General features: G+C 43.5%; 3 long non-coding RNA genes across 3 annotated transcripts; 2 read left to right on the top strand and 1 right to left on the bottom strand.

Annotated features, from left to right (window-relative positions):
* The first annotated feature begins 12,062 nt into the window (after window positions 1-12,062).
* Window positions 12,063-16,296, top strand: LOC309361608. The gene is made up of 2 exons (XR_014164558.1): window positions 12,063-12,126; window positions 16,236-16,296. It is a non-coding gene; the product is annotated as an uncharacterized lncRNA (long non-coding RNA).
* Window positions 16,297-18,231: 1,935 nt separating this feature from the next.
* Window positions 18,232-18,995, bottom strand: LOC309361370. The gene is made up of 2 exons (XR_014164455.1): window positions 18,567-18,995; window positions 18,232-18,397 (listed from the first exon to the last, which is right to left on the bottom strand). It is a non-coding gene; the product is annotated as an uncharacterized lncRNA (long non-coding RNA).
* Window positions 18,996-23,436: 4,441 nt separating this feature from the next.
* LOC309361848 lies at window positions 23,437-25,266 on the top strand. The gene is made up of 3 exons (XR_014164665.1): window positions 23,437-24,321; window positions 24,355-24,962; window positions 25,024-25,266. It is a non-coding gene; the product is annotated as an uncharacterized lncRNA (long non-coding RNA).
* Window positions 25,267-25,517: the final 251 nt, after the last annotated feature.

The following is a 25,517-nucleotide window of genomic DNA, read 5'->3' as shown; positions in this document are numbered from 1 at the left end:
GATCTAATTTGGCAAAAACAACCAATTAGTATTTGTGGAATGGTTTGTATTGATGTCGAACTGTACCCAGTAATCATGCTGGTGAAAATGCTTGCTTGCAACAACTATCCTTATTAAAGCTTCCCAAAGTCTCCCCCCACCCCCCAGATGTGGAGTTGCAACTGAATTATACTTTCCTTGGGCGCACATGTTTATATACCCCCATGCACGCAAAGACACAGACACAACTGACTGTCCCCCAGTCAACAAAGCCTTGGTTTTTATTTGACTTCTTGGCCCATTACTAAGTGATTTTGCTTGTTTATAACATTACAGGAAAACCCCCAAAAACTATTCTGCTCATTATTGCTGGTTAAATCACTCTGGAAATTGCAGTTCTGTGGGGGGGGGGGGAAGGAATCTCCCAACAATTCTCAACACCCATAACACATTACATTTCACAGGATTCCTTAGTGGTATGATAGTGCTTTATATGCATATGCCAATGAGGCCTAAGTAGTATATCTCGCTATATACATAAAAATATATGTAGGGCCTGTCATCAAACTGTAGTTTGGTGGTTACTCCAACATGATAAGAGGGTGGGCAGGCAGCCCAAGCAAGCTGTTTAATGGAGGGGGAGAGGTGCTTCATCATGGAGGCGCAGGTTACAGCAACAGCCAAGGCAACATTTTTCCACCTTCGCCGCATCAAGCAGTTGGTCCCTTACCTTTCCCGCCCCGACCTGGCCACTGTGATCCATGCGACGGTAACCTCCAGGCTTGACTACTGTAATTCGTTCTACGTGGGCTGCCCTTGAAGCTGTCCCAGAAACTCCAGCAGATGCAGAATGCTGCAGTGAGGCTCCTCTCGGGGTCTCTGCCGTGGGAGCATATTCACCCAGTGGTTTTCAAGCTGCAGTGGCTCCCGGTGGAGCACAGGGTCAGATTTAAGGTGCTGGTTTTGACCTTTAAAGCCCTTCATGGCCTAGGACCCTCCTACCTATGGGACCGCCTTTCCCAGTATGCCGCACCGAGGACCTTAAGGTCCATAAATAGCAACACCCTAGAAGTCCCGGGCCCTAAAGAAGTTAGATTGGCTTCAACCAGAGCCAGGGCCTTTTCAACTCTGGCTCCTGCCTGGTGGAACATTCTGTCTCAGGAGACCAGGGCCCTGCGGGATCTGATTTCTTTCCACAGGGCCTGTAAGACAGAGTTGTTCCGCCTGGCCTTTGGCTTGGAATCAACTTGATCCCCTCCCCCCTTTCTTTTTTTCCTTTCTCCTTCTGTGATGGAACTACTGTTTGGGGACTTCCTTGGCTTTTTTTCTGGCCCACGTAGGACCGGTCTGGATAGTTGGCCTTGGTGAAGACTTGACGTTTTCATCCCCCCAAAAGTTTTTGATTTTAGTTCCTACTGAAACGAGGCTGCATTTTAATGTTGTATTTTAATCTTGTTTTTAAGTTGTATTTCAATCAATTGTTTTTATACCTGGTGTTAGCCACCCTGAGCCCGGTCTTGGCTGGGGGAGGGCGGGGTATAAAGCAATTCACACCTGCCTTGGATAAACAAAGCTGCAGTGAGGTTTAACAGAGGGAGAGGGCTTGGTCAGCTATGAGGGGACAAGCAAGGGAATGGGTAAGGATTAAAAGGAGAGCATTGGTCTGGAGTAAAGGGAGGAGGAGCTGGCCAGGTATGGGGAAAGGGGGCACTGGTAAAGTAGTTGGTGGGTAGGTGGGGTTGGCAAGTGGGGTGAGCAGGGGTGGCAGCCCCATAGCACTTAAATAATGATACAGTGGTACCTCGGGATGTGAACGGGATCCATTCCGGAGCCCGGTTTGCATCCCAAACGGAATGTATGACGCGACGGCGCTTCTGTGCATGCGCGTGACATCATTTTGAGTGTCTGTGCATGCGGCGAAACCCGGAAGTAACACACTCCGTTATTTCCGGGTTGCCGTGGAACGCAACTCGAAGGTGCTCAATCCGAAGCACATACAACTCAAGGTATAACTGTAACAATAATGAGCCATTGCAAGAAAAGCAGCTAATCACAAGACATTTGAGATGATTCAGCTCCCCCTGTAAAATTATATCCCAGATGTGGTGGTGAACTAAAATGCTCCTCGGCTCTTCGTACCACAAAATCAATAGTGCAGTTTTCAAACAAACATATATCTAAATAATATATTTGGTGCTCTGTATTTGTGGCTTTGAGGCATTTCTGCAAGGAGGTAATAAAATAAATGAGAAAGTATTGAAAGGAAGGCAGAATAAACCCTTGTGCATTCATCAAGCTGATTTCATTTTAATTTTGTAATTATAAGAAATGATATCTGGGCTCAAACATATCATTTGTTTCTTTATTGGGACACAAGCATGACTTGTTCCTTGAACTCTTCATCTTCTTATGATACAGGTAGAATTCTAAATTATCTCAGTGCTAGGAAGAAGAGCAAGAGAAGCTGGTAACAAAGGTGTGATGGAATAGCTCTTTCCAGCAACTAGCAGAAATATTCATACATACTGGAATTAATGACCACAGGATATGCATAATTGCACTTGCATAATGAGCTACAAAGGCATTGCATCATATTAAACTAGAAGTATTCTGTCTCTGGGAAAAGAAATACCTCTCAATAACACAGCAGAAGATGTTCAGAAGGATTTGCTACTGTTTGGGAAACATTTGAATGCTAGATCTTGGTCACTGAGAAGAATGCAAAACAGTGAACAGCTGCCACGGATACCCCCAAAATCTCCTCCCCACCTCCCCTTCCTCTCATTGTCATTATGACAAACAAGAACCACTTTGGGCTTATGCACAATTCCTCTTGTCCTGCTGCTTCCCTCTTGGGAAAACTTTTCCTTACTACTCAATCGGAGCTAACGGGCAGTTCGGGTTTACTGTGGATTGCTGTTTGTTCTGATTTAGGAAGAGGGTGATTGGATGCCACTTCAGTGCTCCTGCACTGATGTGGCAACTACTATCGAGACCCCAAATCTTAAGGGAGCTAACTCAAAACCTCCTGGTGCTGCCCAGGGCTCAGGGTCTAAGGTCATCTCACATAGCTGACCAGTTCTGAATTCCAGTGGACTAGTGAGATCTGAGGCCAAACTGTTTGCAGATATTTAAGGCATTTTAGGGCCATCTGTGAAAGTACACAATGGCCTCTGTTGCAACTGGGGGTCATGTACAACCAGAGGGGGCACTGTTGAACTGTTTTTCCATGACTAACCCTGGTCCCTGATATAGCTGTTTGCAAATAAAGACCTCCTTTTCGAGTTAAAATCTGGTGTGAGGCTTAAAATGGAATATGTATATACACACATACATAATACTGTTATTCTACACACACACACACACACACACACACACCAACATCTTTAACAAGATTATTTGACCCATGTATCTACTTTTGCTAACATCAGGTGCTAGCAGAGAAAATGCAGCTTCAGCTTTTGGACTTGCACAATTAGCGAAGTGACTCCTTTGACTTCAGTGCATGAGTAACCACAGCTTATCAGTTTGGTACAGCAAGGGAGTGTCGCTGACAATGAATTTGCTGGCAAACACTCCTAAGCTGTATTGCTGCTCAATACACAATTCATAACCCATGTCAGAGAATAATCAAATAATATTATCAATACAGAGCTTGTGTGTCTCGCTGGGCTGAGCAGCCACCTGCTCAGTTTTCCGTACTCTGTTTAACAATGGGGCTCAGTTTTCTTAAAAACTCACTGGGGTGGGGGAAATGGGAATATACTTTCCTAGACTTTAACACCATTACACATTAGCATATGAAAAAGAGAAGGAGATCAGGCCAGTGGTTGCCAACTCCTGGGGGAAGGGCAGTGGACACATTTAGAATTTGGAGAAAGCATAGTGGGTGCCAATTCCAAAATGTCTTGTAGTGGGGATGTGGCATGTGACACAACTGCTATCATGGGAGTGGCAGAGCCTGTGCAAACAGGAACTGAGCAAGAAGAGGGAACGGTTTCTTAAAAATTGAGAGGGTATTTCTTGGAAACTTTTCCTGAGGGACCAGGTGCGCAGCCTGGGAGTCATTTTGGACTCACAGCTGTCCATGAAGGCACAGGTTAATTCTGTGTCCAGGGCGGCTGTCTACCAGCTCCATCTGGTACGCAGGCTAAGACCCTACCTGCCCGCAGACTGTCTCACCAGAGTGGTGCATGCTCTAGTTATCTCCTGCTTGGACTACTGCAATGCGCTCTACGTGGAGCTACCTTTGAAGGTGACCCGGAAACTGCAATTAATTCAGAATACGACAGCTAAACTGGTGACTGGGAGAGATCTGCATTGGCTCCCAGTACGTTTCTGAGCACAATTCAAAGTGTTGGTCTGACCTTTCAAGCCCTAAACGGCCTCGGCCCAGTATGACTGAAGGAGCGTCTCCACCCCCATCGTTCTGCCCGGACGCTGAGGTCCAGCACCGAGGGCCTTCTGGCGGTTCCCTCACTGCAAGAAGTGAGGTTACAGGGAACCAGACAGAGGGCCTTCTCAGTAGTGGCGCCCACCCTGTGGAACACCCTCCCTTCAGATGTGAAGGAAATAAGTAGATATCCTATCTTTAAAAGACATCTGAAGGCAGCCCTGTTTAGGGAAGTTTTTAATATTTAATGCTGTAGTGTTTTTAACATATGATTGGGAGCCGCCCAGAGTGGCTGGGAAAACTCAGCCAGATGGGCGGGGTATAAATAATATATCATCATTATTATTATTATTATTATTATTATTATTATTATTATTATTATTCCTGGTGCCATAGTAGGATAGGTAGATTGATCAATGACTATTTGCTGATTGGGGGACTTCCAACTTCAGGAGCAAAATACCTTTGAACACCACATGTTGACGGCAAACAGAATAGGATGATCAGCAGCCCTGTGAGTGCTCTTTGAATAGCTCATCTTCTTTTGTAGTCTGTGGAAAAGCACACACATGCCTAATTGTTTCATAATATCACACGCTTTCCCACCTAGAATCACCAGCCTTTTGTTCCTCTGGTTTCCAACGTTTAGCAAGGAAAAACCACAATAGAATGTGCAGGCACATACCTTGTTGGTATTTTGCATTTTCTTTTTTTCTTCAGACCTGCTTCTCACTCAGCTTTGTCCTTGGATTTCTTTAAAGGAAACCGACATCACAGAACATGTAAAAAGAATGGGTTGCATGGAAGGGTGAATCACATGGACCCATGGAATAATCAGTTTGTTGTTGACTCTTTAGAGAAATGCTTTTATCACAGGTAATGCCTCTGCAAGGCACTGTTTCCAAAGGACAACATCAACAGAGCTCTTGTGGGTCACCATTCTGAGAATTCACTCAAAAAAGCCTTTAGATGGTCTTCATTTGCCACTGAAGCCAAAATATCGGGTACAAATTGTTCTCATTGAAGAGAGCTTAGTGGGCACTCAGAATCTTTATGCAACCTGCAATAAACAGGACAATACCCCACCCTCCCCAGTTCTCATTGTAATTATAACAAGCAATGCAACTTGGTCACCTCTTTAAATCCTTAACTTGTATGGGTTTTTAATAGCAGAAATTAGCCCAGCCTTTGGAGCATGACCGGGGGACACAGGTGGCGCTGTGGGTTAAAGCCTCAGCGCCTAGGACTTGCTGATTGAAAGGTCGGCGGTTCGAATCCCTGCTGCGGGGTGCACTCCCGCTGCTCGGTCCCAGCGCCTGCCAACCTAGCAGTTCGAAAGCACCTCCGGGTGCAAGTAGATAAATAGGGACCGCTTACCAGCGGGAAGGTAAACGGCGTTTCCGTGTGCGGCTCTGGCTCGCCAGAGCAGCAATGTCACACTGGCCATGTGACCCGGAAGTGTCTCCGGACAGCGCTGGCCCCTGGCCTCTTAAGTGAGATGGGCGCACAACCCCAGAGTCTGTCAAGACTGGCCCGTACGGGCAGGGGTACCTTTACCTTTACCTTGGAGCATGACCAACACTACCTTCAGCAGCTAAGGACTGAATGAACCAGTGGCTCTTCCCATACTTTTTTCTTTTCTTTTTCTTTAATTAGGTTACATCTATCTATCTACATGGCTCAGAAGCATTATTTTTCACATGTGTAGATTCAAAGGAATGATAACCATCATCTCCACTTAAATAAATGCTAATAGTGTATTTAGTTACTGTAAAATGTGATTAGTACTTTCTTAAGGATCTGTTATGTTAAAGAAAACTAAATAAAGTAAATATTATCTAATACATCCCCCCAAAAATACCCTAAAGAAAAATGTGGATACGCAGCATCACATGAGTGGAAAGGAATTGCATGGTACCCATATTATATGGTAATCAAAAATATTTTTAAAAGGCTACTTCCCATAAGCTTTAGCAAAGGTGAAAAATATTTTTTCCAGCACAGAGACCTTATCCTTTTCCAGGCAACTTTCTGAGCACCATGTGGGTAGAACCAGTTGCAAAAGTTGCCAGAGCAATGGATGTAAGTGTTATACTAGTTTATACCCAGACCCACACATCCCTCTGTCCTTCGTTTAAGTAAGCAAAGGGCATTATAAGAGCTGTTGTTGTTGTTGTTACAATTAATTGCCTTCCAAATAAGCATGTCAGAACATTTTACACACAAGTTAACTAGCAGCAGTTTTAAAACACAAAAACAATGAATACACACAAAACATAGCTGAAATTTTAGCTGGGAAAGCCTGTTAGAACAAGAAGGCCTTTGAGAATTTCTGGCCTTTGAGAATTTCCGGACAACAGGTGAGGTCCAATTTTTAAGTGGATGAGGGGGGACCATCTTCAAATATCTAAAGGGCTATCACATGGAGGATGGAGCAAACTTGTTTTCTCCTGCTCTGGAGGGTAGGACCCAAACCAATGGATTCAAGTTACAAGAAAGGAGATTCCAACTAGAAATCAGGAAGAACTTTCTGATCTTAAGGGTTGTTGAGACATTGGGATGGACTCCCTTGGGCGGTGGTGGACTTCCTTGGAGGTTCTTAAGCAGAGGTTGAATGGCAATCTAGTTGATAATGCATTATTTAGTTGAGATTCCTGCATTTGCAGGGGGTTGGATTGGATGGCCCTTGGGGTCCCTTGCAACTCTACAGTTCTTTGATTCCATAACTGTTTCTGGAACATGCAGATAGCAGGCACATGTTGTGTCTAGACAGGAATGCTATTCCATAGCTCAGGGACACATTTCAGCCAAGCAAAACCACAAGTCGGAGCATGAGAAGGTGTGGCCAGAGAAGAGTTCTGAGAGTCAGATAGGATGTCCTGGAAGGCAACATTTGATCCCCATGCCTAAGGTACCCCACTCCAGCCTTTCAGGAATAATTGGAATCTGGGGTCACACAGGAAATCTAGTGTTACATGCATTTCAAACATGTGCCAATACAGTAAAGTACTGCTTAGGTAACCTGGCTGTCACTGAGTGTGCAACAAGTCCATTGAGTGCTGCCTGTTTGTTATTTAGCCATATCAAGGCCTTCTCAGTGGTAGCACCACATTTGTTGGGCTGCCATACCCTCCAAGTGTCCTGATATTTCAGGGGCAGTCCTGGAATTACAGAAGCCATCCCTGCTTCTGATTTGATCTCAGAATGTCCGTATTTTTCCTGCCAGTGCCCCACTGCTGAAATTGGGGAGGAGGATTATCTGGCGCTTGTCTTGAGTGATGGTGGCACTCTCTTTTGTCTCTCCATGGCCTCTCCATGACTGCCGCTGACAACCACTTCTCTTGGGCAACTTGCAGTGGCTGCTGGAAAGCAGGTGAGGATGAGGAGAGGCTGCTGCCACCAAGGCCCATCCTTGAATGACGCACCAGCTCTGAGATGCAGGTAGAGGGCCACCTTGGGTAGGAAGAAAGGTGGAGGGTGTGTGTATGTTTGGTGTACTAGTGGTGGAAATTATCTGTGGGTGGGAGAAGGACAAAAATGGAGGTGGGGTCAAGGAGGGTCAGGTGGGGGGAGTGAGAAAAGTCCCTGTTTTCATCTGAGGAATGCTGCAGGCTATGTTGCTACAGTAACTCTACAGTTTATAGAGCTAATGAAAATCACTATTCAAAGCATGCCCCTGAAGGAGGGGGAAATATGCTGGAAATAAATCAAAATTGTGTTTTGGGAGAAATTTGCACTAAAATGCTGACTCACACAGCCACCACCTCTCCTTCACCTGCCTTCCTGCCAGACTCCCTCCTGCTGCTTGCTGCCAACCTCTTTCCCCTTCCTTCCTTCCTTCCTTCCTTCCTTCCTTCCTTCCTTCCTTCCTTCCTTCCTTCCTTCCTTTCTCATGAACCAGCTTTACAAAAAGAAGCAGCAGCAAGGAGGTATGGGGGCTTTGGAAGTCACACTAACAGAAGCTATATGCTATGTGGGCCCATGAGCAGGCTATCCATCTCTGCTCTCCTCCTACTACACAGGTTGTTAATGCCACTTTTCAAAATGCAATATGATGTTCTGAAGCACACATCACCATCTGAGTCTAACTAATGCAATGAGCTGTGAAACATCATGAGCACTTTCAAAATATTTTTGGGTTGCTCCAGACTGCCACTGTTTTGTTGGAGGGATTCCAGTGCATACTGTTAATTTAGGAATGCAAAATGAGAGTGGATTAAAACTCTCTGCTGCCTTAGCACAACACATCCACTTTTAAAAGTATTGTTTCCCTGTGCCATCACCTTGGTCTTGGGAGGAGTCTCTGTTAAAGACGCCTCCTCCCAGCAGCTGTGCATTCATTGCTGATGGCCTCATTCTCCTCCTGCCAGCTGAAGAAAAAGAGGAGGAGGAGGAGTTTGAACTAGATATTCCGCCTTTCACTCCTCTTAAGGAGCCTCAAAGCGGCTAACAATCTCCTTTCCCTTCCTCCCCCACAACAAACACTCTGTGAGGTGAGTGAGGCTGAGAGACTTCAGAGAAGTGTGACTAGCCCAAGGTCACCCAGCAGTTGCATGTGGAGGAGCAGGGAAGCTAACCCGGTTCCCCAGATTACAAGTCCACCACTTTTAACCACTACATCACGCCGGCTCTCGAATTTAGACATGCTTTTTTCTTGGTTGACTAAGTCAAGTGCTTGACTATGACCTTTCTATTTCAGCAGGCATTTTAAGGAAGTTAGCTGTTTTTATTTTTTTAATTGATCTTATTATTATTTTTTTTTAAAAAAAATATTTATTAAATTTTCCAATTTAACAATCCAACAAAAGCCACATTAAAAACATTATAAAATAATCAAACAGTCCAAATATTATGCCAAATTATAAATCTTTGGTTGACTTCCCATGCTCCGAGGTCAGGGGATGGCAATCATCTGACATTTGTGCTGCTTCTCTTAATTAGCCTAGGTAACTCCCATAAATCATTCATTTTTAACAGCCTCTGAGTTCATCTAGCAAGTGAGTGAAATCAAACAACATGTTTCTGTATGGGTGTTTATTTTCTTCCATGTCTTTCACTTTCCCTTCTTCGTGCCTGTTATTATCCATTGCGATACATCCCAAAATGGAGGAAATATTGCTTTCTGCCAATTGTACCAGGCACATGTCCAAACCTCTTCGTTTTATCTCAATCCAGAACAGATAAGTCCGTACTTTGGCTAGAAGCCTTAATTCTCGTCTTCTGTTCTTAACAATCCATTAAAATTAATTTCAGATTCATAAATCTTTTCCACGAGTTAATAATTAGGTCAAAATGAGTCTTAAATATTACAATACTCTACAATCCCACTTGCGTACATAGTCAATTGGTAGTCAGACCTTCCAGGGAGATTTGCCAAGTAAAAAAGGAAATACACCTCGGAGGGGGGGGGGGAGAGTTTTCAAAACTGGTAGTTGAGCCGTATTTAAACAGATATATGGTTTTAAAAAAATGGAAAAAAAAACTTTCTGAAGTTAGGAAAGTGATGGAGAAACGTATTGAAAAATGTGGGTTGGATGAATGGTTAATATGAAGATGTAGGACAAATGCAGTATAATTGCAATCTTAGGACACACTACATATCCTATACACCATGAATTGAAGTAATCAGAATAGTTTGGATGCATGCACCATGGGATATGCTTTTTTCCCTTCTTCCCTGACAGCCTTGTTTAACTGCTAAAATATTTTCACTGGTTGCCCATATGCTGCTTGGCCAGATTCAAGGTCCTGGACCCCTCAATGGTCACCTTAACCCACTTATCCCAGCTTGATCACTGAGATCATCCAGAGCAGTATTGTTGGTTGTCTTATGTGTCTCAGAAGTTCAGCTGGCTTCAACTAGAAGCTAGGCATTTGGTGCCACTGGGCCAATGCTGTAGAGTACTTTTCCAGAAGAGATTTGGAAGTCATCCAACCACATCTGAAAGTTCTCCATCCTTGCTCCATTGCCTTAAAAGCAATGTTTCAGTTTTAAAAAAGATAAAGAAATTTGGTTGGGGAATATCCAGCTACGTTCTTTGACATTCCGATCTCCACCTTACTGTTTTTATTGCTATGTTTCCCCCAACCCTCTAGCCAATATTACAATATTCTATTTTGAAATATGAATCATCTCTTATACAGGATTGCATTTTGCTCATACCAGGATCACCAAGGGGTTACACTCACAAATTGAACATGCTTTCATATTTGTTAAAAGATTTTCCTTTTTATTGGTTTAGCTGGTTGATCATTTCTCTTTTGAGACAGAATGACAATTTTGGAATACCTTCAGTAAGCACAAGCACCCGTTCTTTCCCCCAAAGTGCAGCACTGCAGTAATAGTACAAATTTTAAAAGTTAGTAATTAGAGGGAGAAAAATGAAGGAAACTGTCAAAGTAAAGACTGATCAAGGAAGCAGAAATCTGTTGAGGGCAATGTGCTAATAGAAGGAAGTAAATACAATGTGCCACTGAGAGGACCCCATAGAAAAAGAGACTAAGGGGCCAATCATATTCACAAGAAGCTGGTATAAAGCAAACTGGTGTAAAGAGAGAACAGTCCCTGCCTGCTTGAAGAAGGCAGTAGTAAAAGCACTCCTCAATAAAACCTCCCTGGACACAGAAAATATAAGTAACTGCTGGCCATTTGCTAATCACCCCTTCTTGGGCAAGTTTATTGAGTGGGTGGCCACAGGCCAAATCCAGGCACTTTAGAGGCCTGGTGTGGCGAGTGCATCCTGCCACCCATGGGGGCGGGGTGCACTGTGTGGAGCTTCTCCACTGCCTCCCCCTCAACTGTAGGGTGGCTGAGGGAGAGGTGGAGGGCAGAAACAAGTCCCACACTGCCGTTGGCTCATTCACACTGCAGGTGCCCCCGCGGTGTCGCACCCAGTGCCAGCTGCATTTCCTTACATTTGTGGTCCGAACTAAAAAGTTTCAGGAGCTGATTTTTTTTTTTTTAAAAAAAAACCACCCTCATAATTTTGTCATTTTGTCGCCCTCTCCCTCAGTGATGACACCCAGGGCGGTCCGCACCCCCCCTTCCTCTACCACTGCTTGGAGGAAACTGTTGTTCTGGATCATTTTCCTGGTTTTGGTGGAGAATCTGTTTTGGTCAGCCTGTATGATGACTTCTGTTGGGAGAGACATGGGAAATGTGTCATTGTTAATTCTTGACCTCTTGGTGGCTTTCTGTACCATTGACCATGGTATGCTTCTGGAATAGCTGTTCAGGTTATGGGTGGGTGGCACTCATTTGCAGTTGTTCTGGTCCTACTTGGACTATTGTTTCCAAAGGGTCATGCTCGGTTTTCAATTTTATCCCCCATGCTGTTTAACATCTACATGAATCCACTGAGTGGGGTAATCCAGAGTTTTGGAGTACATTGGTACCTTGGGTTAAGTACTTAATTCGTTCTGGAGGTCCGTTCTTAACCTGAAACTGTTCTTAACCTGAAGCACCACTTTAGCTAATGGGGTCTCCTGCTGCTGCCACACCGCCAGAGCACGATTTCTGTTCTCATCCTGAAGCAAAGTTCTTAACCCGAGGTACTATTTCTGGGTTAGCAGAGTCTGTAACCTGAAGCGTATGTAACCTGAAGCGTATGTACCCCGAGGTACCACTGTCCATTGTTAACAATATGCCGATGACAGACAACTCTATTTCTTTACAGCTGCAGGTGAGGCACTGGACCATTGTCTTGTCTCAGTAACGGACTAGCTGAGAGCCAACAAGCTGAAGCTCATTTGAGGTAAGACTGTCACTGAATGGTTCCTTAGACTGGATGGATAGGATGTTGCCTGCTCTTGATGGAGTTACACTTCCTCTGAATGAGTGGTTATTCATCTTGTGGGTCATTTGAGGCTCATGTGGCCTTGGTAGCATGAAGTGCCTTCCATCAACTTTGGCTGGTGTCCCAGCTGTGTCTCTATCTGGACATAGCCAAATCCCAGATGTGTCTCTATGGGTGATAGCCAAATCTCAGATATCTTTGCTCTGGTAACCTCTAGATTAGGTTACTGCAACATGTTAGATGTAGCGTTCAGAAACTTGGTGCAGAATTCGCCAGCCTCATTGTTCAGCAAGGAAAGATTATCTGAGCATGTTACACAGATCCTGGCCTGATACACGGCTGCCAATTAATTTCTGGGTTCAATTCAAAGTGGTGGTTTTGATCCATAAACCCATAAATGACTCAGGACTGCAATGCTTCAATGACCACCTCTCCCCATATCAACCAACCCAGACCCTGCAGCCATCATTCTTCGTGTGCCTTCTCCACGAGAGGTACAGAAGGTGGCAACATGAGAACAGGCCTTTTCTGCAGTGGCTTCACTTTTGTAGAAAGCTCTTCCCAGGGAGGCTCACCTGGAGCCTTCATTGTCCATCTTTAGGCACCAGATGAAAATGTTCCTCTTCAACCAGACTTCGGCTGATTAACATTTTATGTCCTTGTTCTTGTTTTTAATTACGTATTGTGTTTTTATTTTGTATTTTTATGCGGTGAACCACCCAGAGATCTTTGGATAAAGGGCAGTATACAAATGCAACAAACAAACAAACAAACAAACAAACAAACAATATATTAAATACGTAATAATAATAAACAAGATCATGTGACTGAGCTGCATAGGCTTGAGATCCAGCCATTCCCTCCCCACTCCCATCCCTGCTACACACGCAGAACACTCCTTCTGAGGAACTTTCTGACCTGGGAAGGACAAGTTACCTCAGGCTGAGCCTGATTGAGCTGGGAATCAACCATCTGAGCTGGAGATCCACTAAATCCTAAACTGTTTATCTGGGGGGACTTACTATAGGTTTCCCCCCTTAGCAACTGTTTCCAAAACAACCTTTTGCATTCCCTACAGCAGAGATGAAGAACCCTTTCCAGCATTTCCAAATGGCAATCTTTCAGAGGCCACATACCTGTGGTGGGTGGTGCCAGAGGCAAAAGTTTGGGGAGGGAACAAAAGATAATGTTGTACAATAGACTACATTCCACTTAAGGATGGGGAAGAAATTTAATTCAGTTTATATTTAAAGCCACTCCTGTCAAAACAGCATGAGAACCATCATGGAACCATCTATCTGTAAACATAGCCATTTTTCAAAAATTGCACTTACCTGGATTTTGCGTTGCAGTTCTTTAACCAGTGAAAGTTTATAAAAATGAACTTATTAGAGAGGGGAATACGTGAAATGAATATATTCCTGGAAATAACATACAAAAGGCATAATATTAAGATAAATTGCTTGAAAAATGCATGTGAAGTCAACAAAACAGCATGCAGAAATGTGTTGATTTGGAGAAATTTGCACTATATGCTGAAGAATTTTCATGAGGATTTTTATTTTTAAAAAAGAAAAAGCACTGCAGAAATGTGGCATAATGAATTTAAGACTGGGAAAATGAGAAACCAAGAGAACCCAAATTGACACATTCTTAATTCAATTCATGCAAATGCCAGAGGTTTTTGCACATGCACATATCCCACCACACTCAATTCAGAGGCCTTATCATAGCACAAAGACACATGGGGGGGTGCCCCAACCCCTCAGTCATTTTGCTTGCCATTTTCTGAAACTTTCCCAGCTCTATACTATTCTTTTTGAGGTGCAGAAACCATATTTCTATAAGTACATTTTCATACTAAGACTTATGATCCATAATACAGAATTCATATTAATGATCCATAATACAGAATTCATATTTTCCACAGAGGTTTACTTGGAAGTGAGTCCCAGTGAATATGCATTTCTATTCCATTGAATTTAATTTGCTTCTGAGTAGAAAGAAAGAAAGAGAAATTATCAGTAGGTTGTGTGCAACTTGTTCCCAAGTAAGGCCATGCATTTGTAACCACAAAATTTGATTACTGCAATGCATTCTATGTGGGGATGCTCTTGAAATTGATCCAGAAACTGAAGTTAGTACGACCACAACGTATTGTACATTTTTGAAGCAGCTGCAATAGTTGCCCATTTGCTACCAGACAAGGTTGGAGATGTTGCTTCTTGCTTATATGCTGACGGGCCAGGCTACATGAGTGACCACCTCTCTCTTTACACTTCTCTCTGCTACTATGCTTCCAGACTGAGAACCTCCTAGTGGTTCTGCTATTTGCTCTGTGACCACCAGTAATATGGTTTTCATTGTTGTGGCCCTATTAACATGGAGTTTGTGCACATTATATATATCATTTTGGTCAATAACCAGCAGAACCCATTGTATATAAGGCATCACAAGTGATTTAGAGGAGTGTGACTGGTTCAATCACATTGGGCACAGAGCCTCGGGGGTGCCACAGGGAGCTCTACAACTATAATGCAAAATGGAAGGCAAGAGGCGGGACTGTTCCAAATTTTTATGTTACACAGGGTGCCGCAGAAATTTAAGATCCCAAAGTCTTTCATGGAAGGCAAGCACTAACAATCTATGTTTAGGATTCATATGGAAGACTGTTTTTATTTACTCAAGCTTTTTTCCCCAAAAGAAATTTGTAATTATTGTCCCTTGGTCATTTTATACTGTTAGACTTTAACTGTGTTAGTCATTGTATATGTTTTATACTCTATTTTGTGGTTTTCTCTACATTGTCCTGATATATATTATCATATGAGTGGTCTATAAATTTCTTAACATAAGTGAATAACTATGAATAGGATTGCACTCTTTTTCTTGTTTGAGAGAAGATTGGTCATACCAGCAAGTTATTTATGGATATGATTAATTTTCCAGAGGTCAGGGAGTAAGTGCTCATGATTTTGGAATGGGGAAGACATCAGCAGGGAAGTCCAACTCTGACAGCAAACCTCCCAATTAAATTCCTAATTGTTTGTGAAAAGATCTAAATGATGCATGCAAGACCAGCATCTGCTCAGGAGCCTGGAACACTCTTGCTCTGAGGTGAAAGTATTTTGGTCAGGGAACCTGGACAAAGTCAGATGAAGAAGAGAAGTGTGCTTAAGGATGCAAAATCCATTTGGAGATAGAAAGTAAAGGCAGCTAATGGGACTGAAGAGTTCTTTTACCGTCCCTAGTCCCGAGTCCCAAACCCCACACTAAGGCTCAGCTCAAATGCCTTCCCCTAATGTTGCAACAATCCTTACAGGCATACTCACAGGGAGAAAGATTTTGATGAATTTATCAGAGGACCCCTCGCCTGCTTTTTTTTTGCTACATAATACTGTTGCCTTATGTTAAGCTTGTGATATATTAAGACCCTGATATCCTTTTCACACATACCACTGGCAAGCCAGGTAATCTTCATTTTATATTAGTGCAGCTGGACCTACCAATTGTCCCTATTGAAATTAATTTTGTTTGTTTGGGCCCAGTTCTCCAACCTGTTACAGTCATATTGAATCCCAATTCTGTCTTCTACAGTGTTAGCTACCCCTTCCAGTTTGGTGTTATCTGCAAATTTTATGAGCATCCCCTCAGCTTCATTGAAGCAATTTATAAACACATTGAATAACAACTGGCCCAGACAGAACCCTACAGCACCCCACTTGCCACTTTTTTCCAGAATGATGAGGAACCATTAGTGAGCATTCTTTGGGTTTGGTCAGTCAACCAGCAAAAAGTCGACCTAACAGTTTCCTCATCAAGCCCACATTTTACTATCTTCTCTGCAAAGAATGAGTGTCTTTGTCAAAAGCTTTACTGAAATCAAGATACACTACTTCCACAGCATTCCCCTGATCCACCAAGCTTGTCATCCTATCAAAAAGGAAAAAAGAAATGAGATTAATCTGGTATGACTTGTTTTTTGAGAAACCCATTCTGGGTCTTAGTATCCTTTTATAAGTGATCACAGTCTGACTATTTAATTATGTGTTCTGGCTTGCCCTTAGATTTGACATTCCATTAAAGGTGAAAAACACTTATCACCACCCACATGATGCAGGCAGAAGGTGAGTAACATAATAAGTACCTTTAAAATATTACTTTGGATTCCCTCTCTTTTGTCTTTTTACTCCAGATATAGACTGATCTCAAAGGAGAATGTCTTATTGCAAGAAATTTTGTTTCTGTTTCATTCCACCTTTGGTACAATAATAATAATAAAATAATACAGGGTTCATTTTAATAAAATTGTATGATAGTGCTCACCCATATTAGGGTTTTTCTTTTTCTTTGTTATACTGTCTGTTTGTTCTCGGGTTGTAATTTCAATAGTTTCTTTGTTACTTGATCCAATTAGCTTCAGTTCTTCACAGTGAAGGCTTTGATAAGGAGCGAGGGCGGGGGGAGGAAGAGGGGATCTCTCATCTTTTCATCTCCATCTGGCAACAATTGAAATATCTTTGAAGTCCAAATTGTTGGGTAAGAATGGCAAAACACAGGAACAAATGTCACAACCAATTTCTTTCTTAGCTAAAGACTTGGATGCAAGTTGCCTTATAATGAAATAATTACACTGCACAAGTAATTATCTTAACCCAGTTTGTCATAATTCAAAATTAATGTTAATTAATCTTCTGTTTTCAGGAGTGTAATTCTACACTAACAGCCGCTAACATTTTTTTATTAGAGTTTTTAAGTACCTTTAAGTACATTTGACAATTCCATCTTATAATATAAATACATAGCATGAAAGAAAAATCTCTATGGTACATTTTAAATGTATTTAGGTAAATCTTACAATTTCTCTTCATTTGGAGCATTTCAAAGGTTCCTTGCCCAATGGCTTCCCAGTTCTGAACCTTAGTAATTTTACTTCTCTCCATTAATACTTCCTTCCTATGATATTCCAGCATTAGTTACTTGCAATGCTGAAAAAGCAAGTCATTTTTCACCTTAACTTGGGGTGGGAATACTCTGAAAAGTGGCTTGCCTTTTTGACCTATAAACTTTCAAGAAACCCTTGGCTCTTTAACATCCCCCCCCCATTGTGGTTTCAGAAATGACATGAAAGTATGCAAGGGGAGCCATTAACTCTACTCCAGTGGTGTGCAGTGGAATTTTTTGTAGGAAAACAGTTAGGGCCAGAGGTGCCAGCTTGCAAGGCTGGTGTGTGTGTGTGTGTGTGTGTGTGTGTGTGTGTGTGTGTGATATTGCAAGCATGAACATCACATCTCCCTAAATTGGGAGAAGCTTCATGGGCTTTGGGAAGGAGGCGATAGGCCTCTGAAAGGATGTTGTAGCCCTACTGTCTCCTTCCCAAAGCTGGGCAGGTCCCAGTTGTAGCAGGGTGCCTCCCATCCTAAGTTGGATAGAAGCTTCCTGGGCTTTGGGAAAGAGGCACCAGGCTTTAATAATTTATTATTCTAATTTACTAGGAACATTTAATGGAACTAACCTGGTCCCCCTAGTCCATTGACCGCATGTCACTGCTCCACTTTAAGAACCATTGGATTAGTTCATTCAAATTATTTAAATAGTTCTCTTTGGCCTTATATAGACTGCTTTTTTGCACTGTTTACATCTATCTACCGTATTTTTCGCTCTATAACACGCACCTGACCATAACACGCACATCGTTTTTAGAGGAGGAAAACAAGGGAAAAAACATTCTGAATGAAACAGTGGATGTATCATTTTTGTGCTTCATGCTGTGGCCACAGACATGTGATCTGATGGTGAATTTGGGGTGACCCAATGCAAAAATCCTGAGAATCCCTGTGCATCCATGGTTTGTAACCATGTTTTTGCACCATTGCAGCCCCAGGCAACAGTGGGTGTGTGATTTGGGGGGGCAGGCTGTAGCCATGGACATGCTATGTGATCTGATGGTGAATTTGGGGTGACCTAATGCAAAGATCCTGAGGATCCATGTAGATCCATGCTTTTTAACCACGTTTTTGCACCATTGCAGCCCCAGGCAACAGTGGGTGTGTGATTTTGGGGGGGGGGGGCAGGCTGTAGCCATGGACATGCTATGTGCTCTGATGGTGAATTTGGGCTGACCCAATGCAAAGATCCTGAGGATCCATGTGGATCCATGCTTTTTAACCACATTTTTGCACCATTGCAGCCCCAGGCAACAGTGGGTGCGTGATTTTTGGGGGGCAGGCTGTAGCCATGGACATGCTATGTGATCTTATGGTGAATTTGGGGTGACCCAATGCAAAGATCCTGAGAATCCCTGTGGATCCATGCTTTTTAACCACGTTTTTGCACCATTGCAGCCCCAGGCAACAGTGGGTGCATGATTTTGGGGGGGGCAGGCTGTAGCCATGGACATGCTATGTGATCTTATGGTGAATTTGGGGTGACCCAATGCAAAGATCCTGAGGATCCATGTGGATCCATGCTTTTTAACCACGTTTTTGCACCATTGCAGCCCCAGGCAACAGTGGGTGCATGATTTGGGGGGGGGGCAGGCTGTAGCCATGGACATGCTATGTGATCTTATGGTGAATTTGGGGTGACCCAATGCAAAGATCCTGAGGATCCATGTGGATCCATGCTTTTTAACCACGTTTTTGCACCATTGCAGCCCCAGGCAACAGTGGGTGCATGATTTTTTGGGGGGCAGGCTGTAGCCATGGACATGCTATGTGATCTTATGGTGAATTTGGGGTGACCCAATGCAAAGATCCTGAGGATCCATGTGGATCCATGCTTTTTAACCACATTTTAAGTGGGGAGGGAAGGAAAAACACAGAACAGACAAGGAGCACAAGAGGGGTGTGCAGAGAAGCAGCTGGCTAAGAATGCAGGAGAGGGGTATTACTGGGAGGGAGGAAAGGAAGGCAAAAGTTTTCCCTCACCTACCCACCCAAGCCAGCCAGCTCGCATGCTCTCTCTCTCCCTCCTGCATGAGGTGAAAACCTCTGCTTGCCTGGAGGGGAGGGGCTTTCCCTGCTCTTTGTTCCCTTTGAGCAAACACAGCAAGGAAACAGAGGCGGGTGGGCAGTAAGACCCTGAGGCAGAATGCAGGAAAGCAGCCACTTCCTCTTTTCAGCTTTCCCTTCTAGGAGACTCGTGATTTTTGCCTGCTTTTTTTTTGCCTCCCCTCGCACCATTTGGCTCCAGGGACCACACATTCGCTCTATAACACGCACAGACATTTCCCCTTCCTTTTTAGAAGAAAAAAATCTGCGTGTTATAGAAGGAAAAATACGGTAATTGAAGCAGGGAACTATGCAACAATTCTTTAATCCAATCAATGTCTGCAACACCTGTAATCTCATGCGTCAACAGTTTTGTGCCGGTTCTGCTATCTCATTCAAATGACATTTAAGATATGTAATCCAATATCTAATCTGATCACTATTTTCCATGTCCGTTCAGCTCCTTTACAAAAACAAAAACCCTTCTTAACCCAAACATGGTTGAGCTTTCAACTGCTTGAACGAAAATGCAACATGAAGGGCTGTGTTCTAACACTTTTCATCCTCAATAGGGTTTCAGAATTCATTGCTTGGTTTTGTTGTTGTTGTTTTTAAGAAAAGAAATAATAAGAAATACTGGGACATGTATACTAATGGCTCTGGCCCTATATGCCTGACAAAGTGTCTCCACCCCCATTGTCCAGCTCCAAGGGCCTTCTGATGGTTCCCTCATTGCAAGTAATGAAGTTACAAGGAACCAGGCAAAGGGTTCGTGGTAGTGGTGTCTGCCCTATGGAACATCTTCCTGTCCTGTTAGATGTCAAGTAATTAAGACAACTGTATAGAGGAGGTTTTAATGTTTGGTGTTTCATTGTGTTTTTATATTGTGTGGAACTCCACATCACCATCTAGTGTCACAGTGTCAGAATGCTTAAACAACACATATAAAGTGCTATTTCTTTGCCAATGTAGCTGAGTCCCAAGTTATTTATAAAGACGTTGAACAATTGTGCACCTTACTTGTCACTTTCTTCCAGGATGACTCAGAACCATTAATGAGCACTGTCTGGGTTTGGTCAGTCAACCAGGAACAAATCCAACAAACAGTTACCTCGTTCAAAACACATTTCACCAGCTTCCTCACAATAATATCATCATGAAATACAATCCATATAGAAGCTGTGCTGCATCTTGCATAACTTTTTTGGGGGGGGGGGCACACATACATGCACATGCATTTGTTGATGTGTTGGTATGTATCTGAATTGAGGTTTATATATCTTGGTGAAACCCCCTCAATCCTGTTAATGGTAACAGTTCTATAGAGTTGTTCTATTTGGAAGTAGCTTCCCAAAGTCCCACACACACACACCCTTCAATGTACTGTTTCCCAAGCTTTCTATTTAAGAAGGTTTGCAAGGCTGCTGAAATGCTGTACTATAATTAGAAGCACACAAATAAGAAAATAAAGAACACCTGTATCTTCCGGGAAAGAAAGTTGGGGCGGAACAAAGCATTTTCTCATGTGGGGTAAGGAACTCTTTTCAACCAAAGGGCCAGATTCCCTTCTGCGGACTATATTCCTTTATTGGGAATAAAGCCAAAAGGCAGAGCAATAAATACGATTCTCACAAAGTTCGAAGACATATTCAAGTCAGGCAAAAACACCCAATGAAGATGCAAAGCAGTGTTGATGAGGGGTGTGGTTTGAGAGGATATGTGGCCTGCCAGGGACTGACTGAACACTGAGGAATGGTGGTTGGATTCTGATTAGCGGGCACTGGGAAAAACGGGGGCTATAGACTGACTTGAAAGAAAGAATCACTGATCTGGAGGAGCCTGTAACAGCTGGGAGATGTGAGGCAGAGGCAAGAGAAGCTGCAGAATTGGAGAGGGGAAAACAGTAGGAAAGAGAGGTGGGTCAGGCTGGTGTAGAGTCAGGGGTTTCTACACCTCCTTCTCCTGCCTCAACCTCTCCTGTCCACTGTCTCCCAGGAGCAGAAGAGGATTGAAAAGAGAGGAGAGAGGAGCAGAAGTAGGTTACACACAGGCAGAGACTTTTCCAGCTTGTGCGCAGCTTGAGTGGGGGAGATACATAAACTGAGAATGGGGGTGGGGCCTCTCTGTTATGGCAACTGCTTCATCAGGTGCACACCAGGGTTAGGAGCTGCACTGCCTTTTCTTGTACTATCGTGCAAGAATGTCCCTCCAGTCTTAAAATAATGAGGTAATATTGGGGAAGCATCACAGGACAACTAATAGATTGGAAGGGTGTATGGATGGCCCAGTATAAACTATTAATGCAGGGTTATTGTATAAATAACATGTTGCAGGTCAGGAGACGGGGGGCAGGGATGCACTCATCTAGTGCTGACCTGAAACACCAAAGATCAGTGTTAGGAAGAGGTTATCCCAACCACCAGAATTTCAGGAAATGCAGGTGTAGCAGCTAAGTGGGCATATATGCCACTTAGCAACGTGTAAGGTATAAGGCAGATTCTGTTTCCTGTCCCCCAAGCATACCAGCACTAACAATAGTTATTTCAGAAAGCACATGACAGAACTTAAATAATTGTAGAGGATAAATCATTTTATCTGTCTGCTGGTCAAGGTACGAACCAGTGGCGTAGCGTGGGTTGTCAGCACCCGGGGCAAGACAAGTAATCTGCGCCCCCTAACCCGTGGATTTGACCCCCTAACCCTAACCCCCAGATGTTGCGCCCGGTGCGGCCGGCCCCCCTGCACCCCCCACGCTATGCCACTGGTACGAACACCATCTCTTCAGGGTGACATTTTCCTTGGCCATCTTCAGAGCTCTACATATTAGTGAATGTATCACTGTGGGTGGCAATTCAAGGCAATCTAAGAGCCATCTCTTGGAGGACATTTCCCAGAGTGTGGCCTCAGGTACCATTATGATTTGTTGCTCAAAGATTGATCAGCTGGGCAGAGGTGCCATGCTAAATATGGCAGTGTCCTCTCAGGAGGGCCCCTCCCCCCTCTGTGACACCTCCAGGTTCCTCCGGAGAAGGCCACCTGGCCCAAGACCATTGCTCATCCATGGCCTTACTTGGCCAAATATCAGTTTTCCAGGGGTTCCAGGGTTTTGAAAAAAGCTACCACCATTTGCAGCCCAGACCCTTCCCCAGATTTGGCCTTCCAGTGGCTAGAATTAAATTCCTCAGGGGATGGTGCTCTGAGTCATACAAGAGTTATGTGTCCCAGTGCACCTGATCTCATATTATCTTGTTCTTTGGTTTGCAGGATTATCACCTAAGAAGGTCTGGATTTGCGGGCACAGTATTGTGCATTGGGCCCACGCTCGTGCAACAGAATCAATCTGGGAAGAGAACCTGGGTCTTCCTTCCTACGTACAGATATCCTGGATCTCTCAGAGGGGAATGAGATGGCATCACGTGCTGCCACTTCTGACAAATCAAATCTCCTTGTTGGGTCCACCTGATTTCATTGTTTTCCAGGTGGGTGAGAATGAGCTGGGTGAATGGAGAGGCATTGACCTCAGCAGGGCAATTGTTAAGCACTTGGAGACCTTACATGCTCAGTACCCACAGATCATCCTTTGCTGGTCTTATCTACTGGAGAGGCGGTTTTGGTTTGGCCAGGGGAGTTGCATCCTCCAGGGATCTGTCATGAATCGAGCCAGGAAGAGTTTAAATCGTAGAGTAAAGCGCAAGGTGCAGTTCCTGGGTGGTATGGCAATTCGGCACCCTAATATTACTTTGAAAAATGAGGCCATATTCAGACGTGATGGAGTGCATCTGACTGACATGGGTAATGATATTTGGTTGTCTGATCTGGTGGAATGCTTAAGGCTTTGGCTTCAGATATGAGTGGTTTGATGGTGAGCAATGCTTGAGTGGTGGTTTAGGCATTGTATAGGCATAATCTTGGTTAGAAGGGAGGTTGTAGTCTCTGCCTGACACCTCCAAAATGGAGCATCCCATTAGAGGGATCCAAGGGAGATGCTTTCAGCTGGCCTGCCTGCCAGAAGAACTTACATTTTGGGGTCAACCAGAAATGAGGGAGTTCCTGACCTACATCAAGGAGTAACTTGAATGCGCTTGGGGAGTGCTAAGTGCTTGATTTGAGTCTACACAACACCTATGCCACACCTCTTACATCTACAGTCACTAAACTTGTGGTCTGATTTTCATGAGGGGTTTGAGATAGTGCCACAATTATACCAAATACTTAATCACCTTTGAGCTCTGGGATCTCTTTATATGCAGATTTCTCCTTGGCCTGAATGGGAGTTTTAGTGGGTAAGGAAATGTCAGAGTTTGGTTCAAGCACTATTAACATCTTCCTGTACCCTTTGTGTGATAGCTTGCCAGTGATGTGATTGGCAGGGAAAGGTGATTGTAATGCTTTTACTAAGCCTACATTAAACCGACTCAAAATACGAGATTTTTCCTTTTGTAATACCTGGCTGCCTTATGAAATAAGTGGCATTTCCCATAAAACTATTTATCCAGCTTGGTATTTAAATAACACATCCTCTCCCTTCCTGATGGCTTAAAAGTTGCATCAGGGGTGTCCCAGGCACTAAAAGCAGCAATCAGGGCATGGGGGCTCCTAAGTAAGCCCTTGGGAAATATGATTGGGTCCAGATTTTGGATTTGGCAGTGGAGGATGATTGAATATCCATCCATCTATCCAGTGAGCATTGGACATTATCACTTTTCAGCTCATAAATATCACTCTTAGCTATTACACCTGGGGTCTGGAGTCTTCTGCCCCTTTAGCTGACCACCAGGACCCTCCCTGGCCCACCTAGTCCAGCCACACCCCTAACTGGCCCTGCTTCCAAGCCACCTTGAATGCTTTTGCTGTTTCCTCACAACTCTGATGCATTTTCCTAGATAGAAGATAAGAGAGGGTTGAGTGTGAGTGTATAGCAACTAGCCTACTATACAATGGTAAAACTTGAATTTGTTGCTTTACCTGCTTTTGTCTCTTACCCTGCCTAAAACTGGCATTGGCCTCTGGAAGGTTTCCCAGGAGGCAATGTGGCTCTCTACCTAAAAGGGTTCCCTATCTCTTCTCTTGCTACATTTCAAGGCCAACATTACTGAACATGTAAGAGCTAGAATCCGATAAAACCTTCACTCCCAACCTTCTGTGCTCAATAATCAAATGTGTGACACATTAGGATTGTAGCTAATGAGAGTAGGTAGAAGATCATGATCAAAGCACCACAGGGTTCAAATACCATGCAAGTTGACATGTGTAGAGACATAAATGCAGTGATAAGAATGCAGGTGTGTGATCCAGAAGAACCAGGGAATTTGTTAGCAGGCTTATAGAAGGAACTGAGGTACAAAATCTGGTGACATTCTCATTGAATTGAGATGAGGCTCCAAGTTTTCAACATTGTGCATTTAACAATTGTTTCAGTCAAGGAAGGGCATCACTATAGTTTCAGACCATTAGCATATTTTCCCCCAGAATTGTTTACACTTCAGGCAAGTCACTTTTTCTTTATGCATGATTTTAAATGTTCAGATCTACATTAATCAATAAATTTGAAAACAGGCTCTAAATTTTTGCTGAAAACCTTGACCTTCCATACAATACTCTGACACTCTTGTGCAGTGCATCTCCCCCCTAGAAAAGTAGATGCCAATATGCACTATGAAGTTGTTACAGTAAGTGCAAAAAAGAGAGGGAGATGCCAGTACTGTGTACCCTTGAGTACCCCCTGAAGAAGAAAAAGCACTGTTCTTGCATGGCAAGGCATCCCCCCAACTCTTTGGTCCTCCCCAATACCAAGAATAAGACGTGGCAAACAGTATTTGGGTGAAATCAGACCACAACTTTATTGACTGTAGGCTTGGCATAGGCATTGTGTAGACCCCACCGCGCTTCCGGCCTGCCAGCTGAAAGAACTTGAGTTTTGGGGTTAACTAGAAATGAGGGTGTCCCAGACCTATATCAAAGGGTAACTCCACTACTGGACTGCATCTGGGGAGTGCTGTGGCCTCTCATTCTCACTTGGGCTTCTGGACAGAAGTATCTCCCCTAGATCCCTTTAATGGAATACCCCATTTTGAAGGAACCATGCAGAGATGTCAACCTACCCATGTGACCAAAACCAAGACTATACTTATCCAAATAAAGAAGTAACATTGCTTATTGTATTCTACTGTTTTTAAATTAAATAATAACACTGTTATAGTGGCTGTTGTATTCTATTGTTTTTAACTTGCTGGAAACTGATGGAAGGCCAGTATAAAAATCTTGGAAATAAAACAAAAATGCAAGAAGAAGAAAAAAGACTATACTTATCCAATGGCTAAACCACCAAAGTTGTGACAATTGCCACGAGGATGGCAA

The sequence above is a fragment of the Podarcis melisellensis genome (genome assembly GCF_964234715.1).
Source record: "Podarcis melisellensis genome assembly, chromosome: Z".
Taxonomy (NCBI): domain Eukaryota; kingdom Metazoa; phylum Chordata; class Lepidosauria; order Squamata; family Lacertidae; genus Podarcis; species Podarcis melisellensis.
Note: the sequence above shows the minus strand (reverse complement) of the source record. Positions and strands in the feature narration are given on the sequence as shown.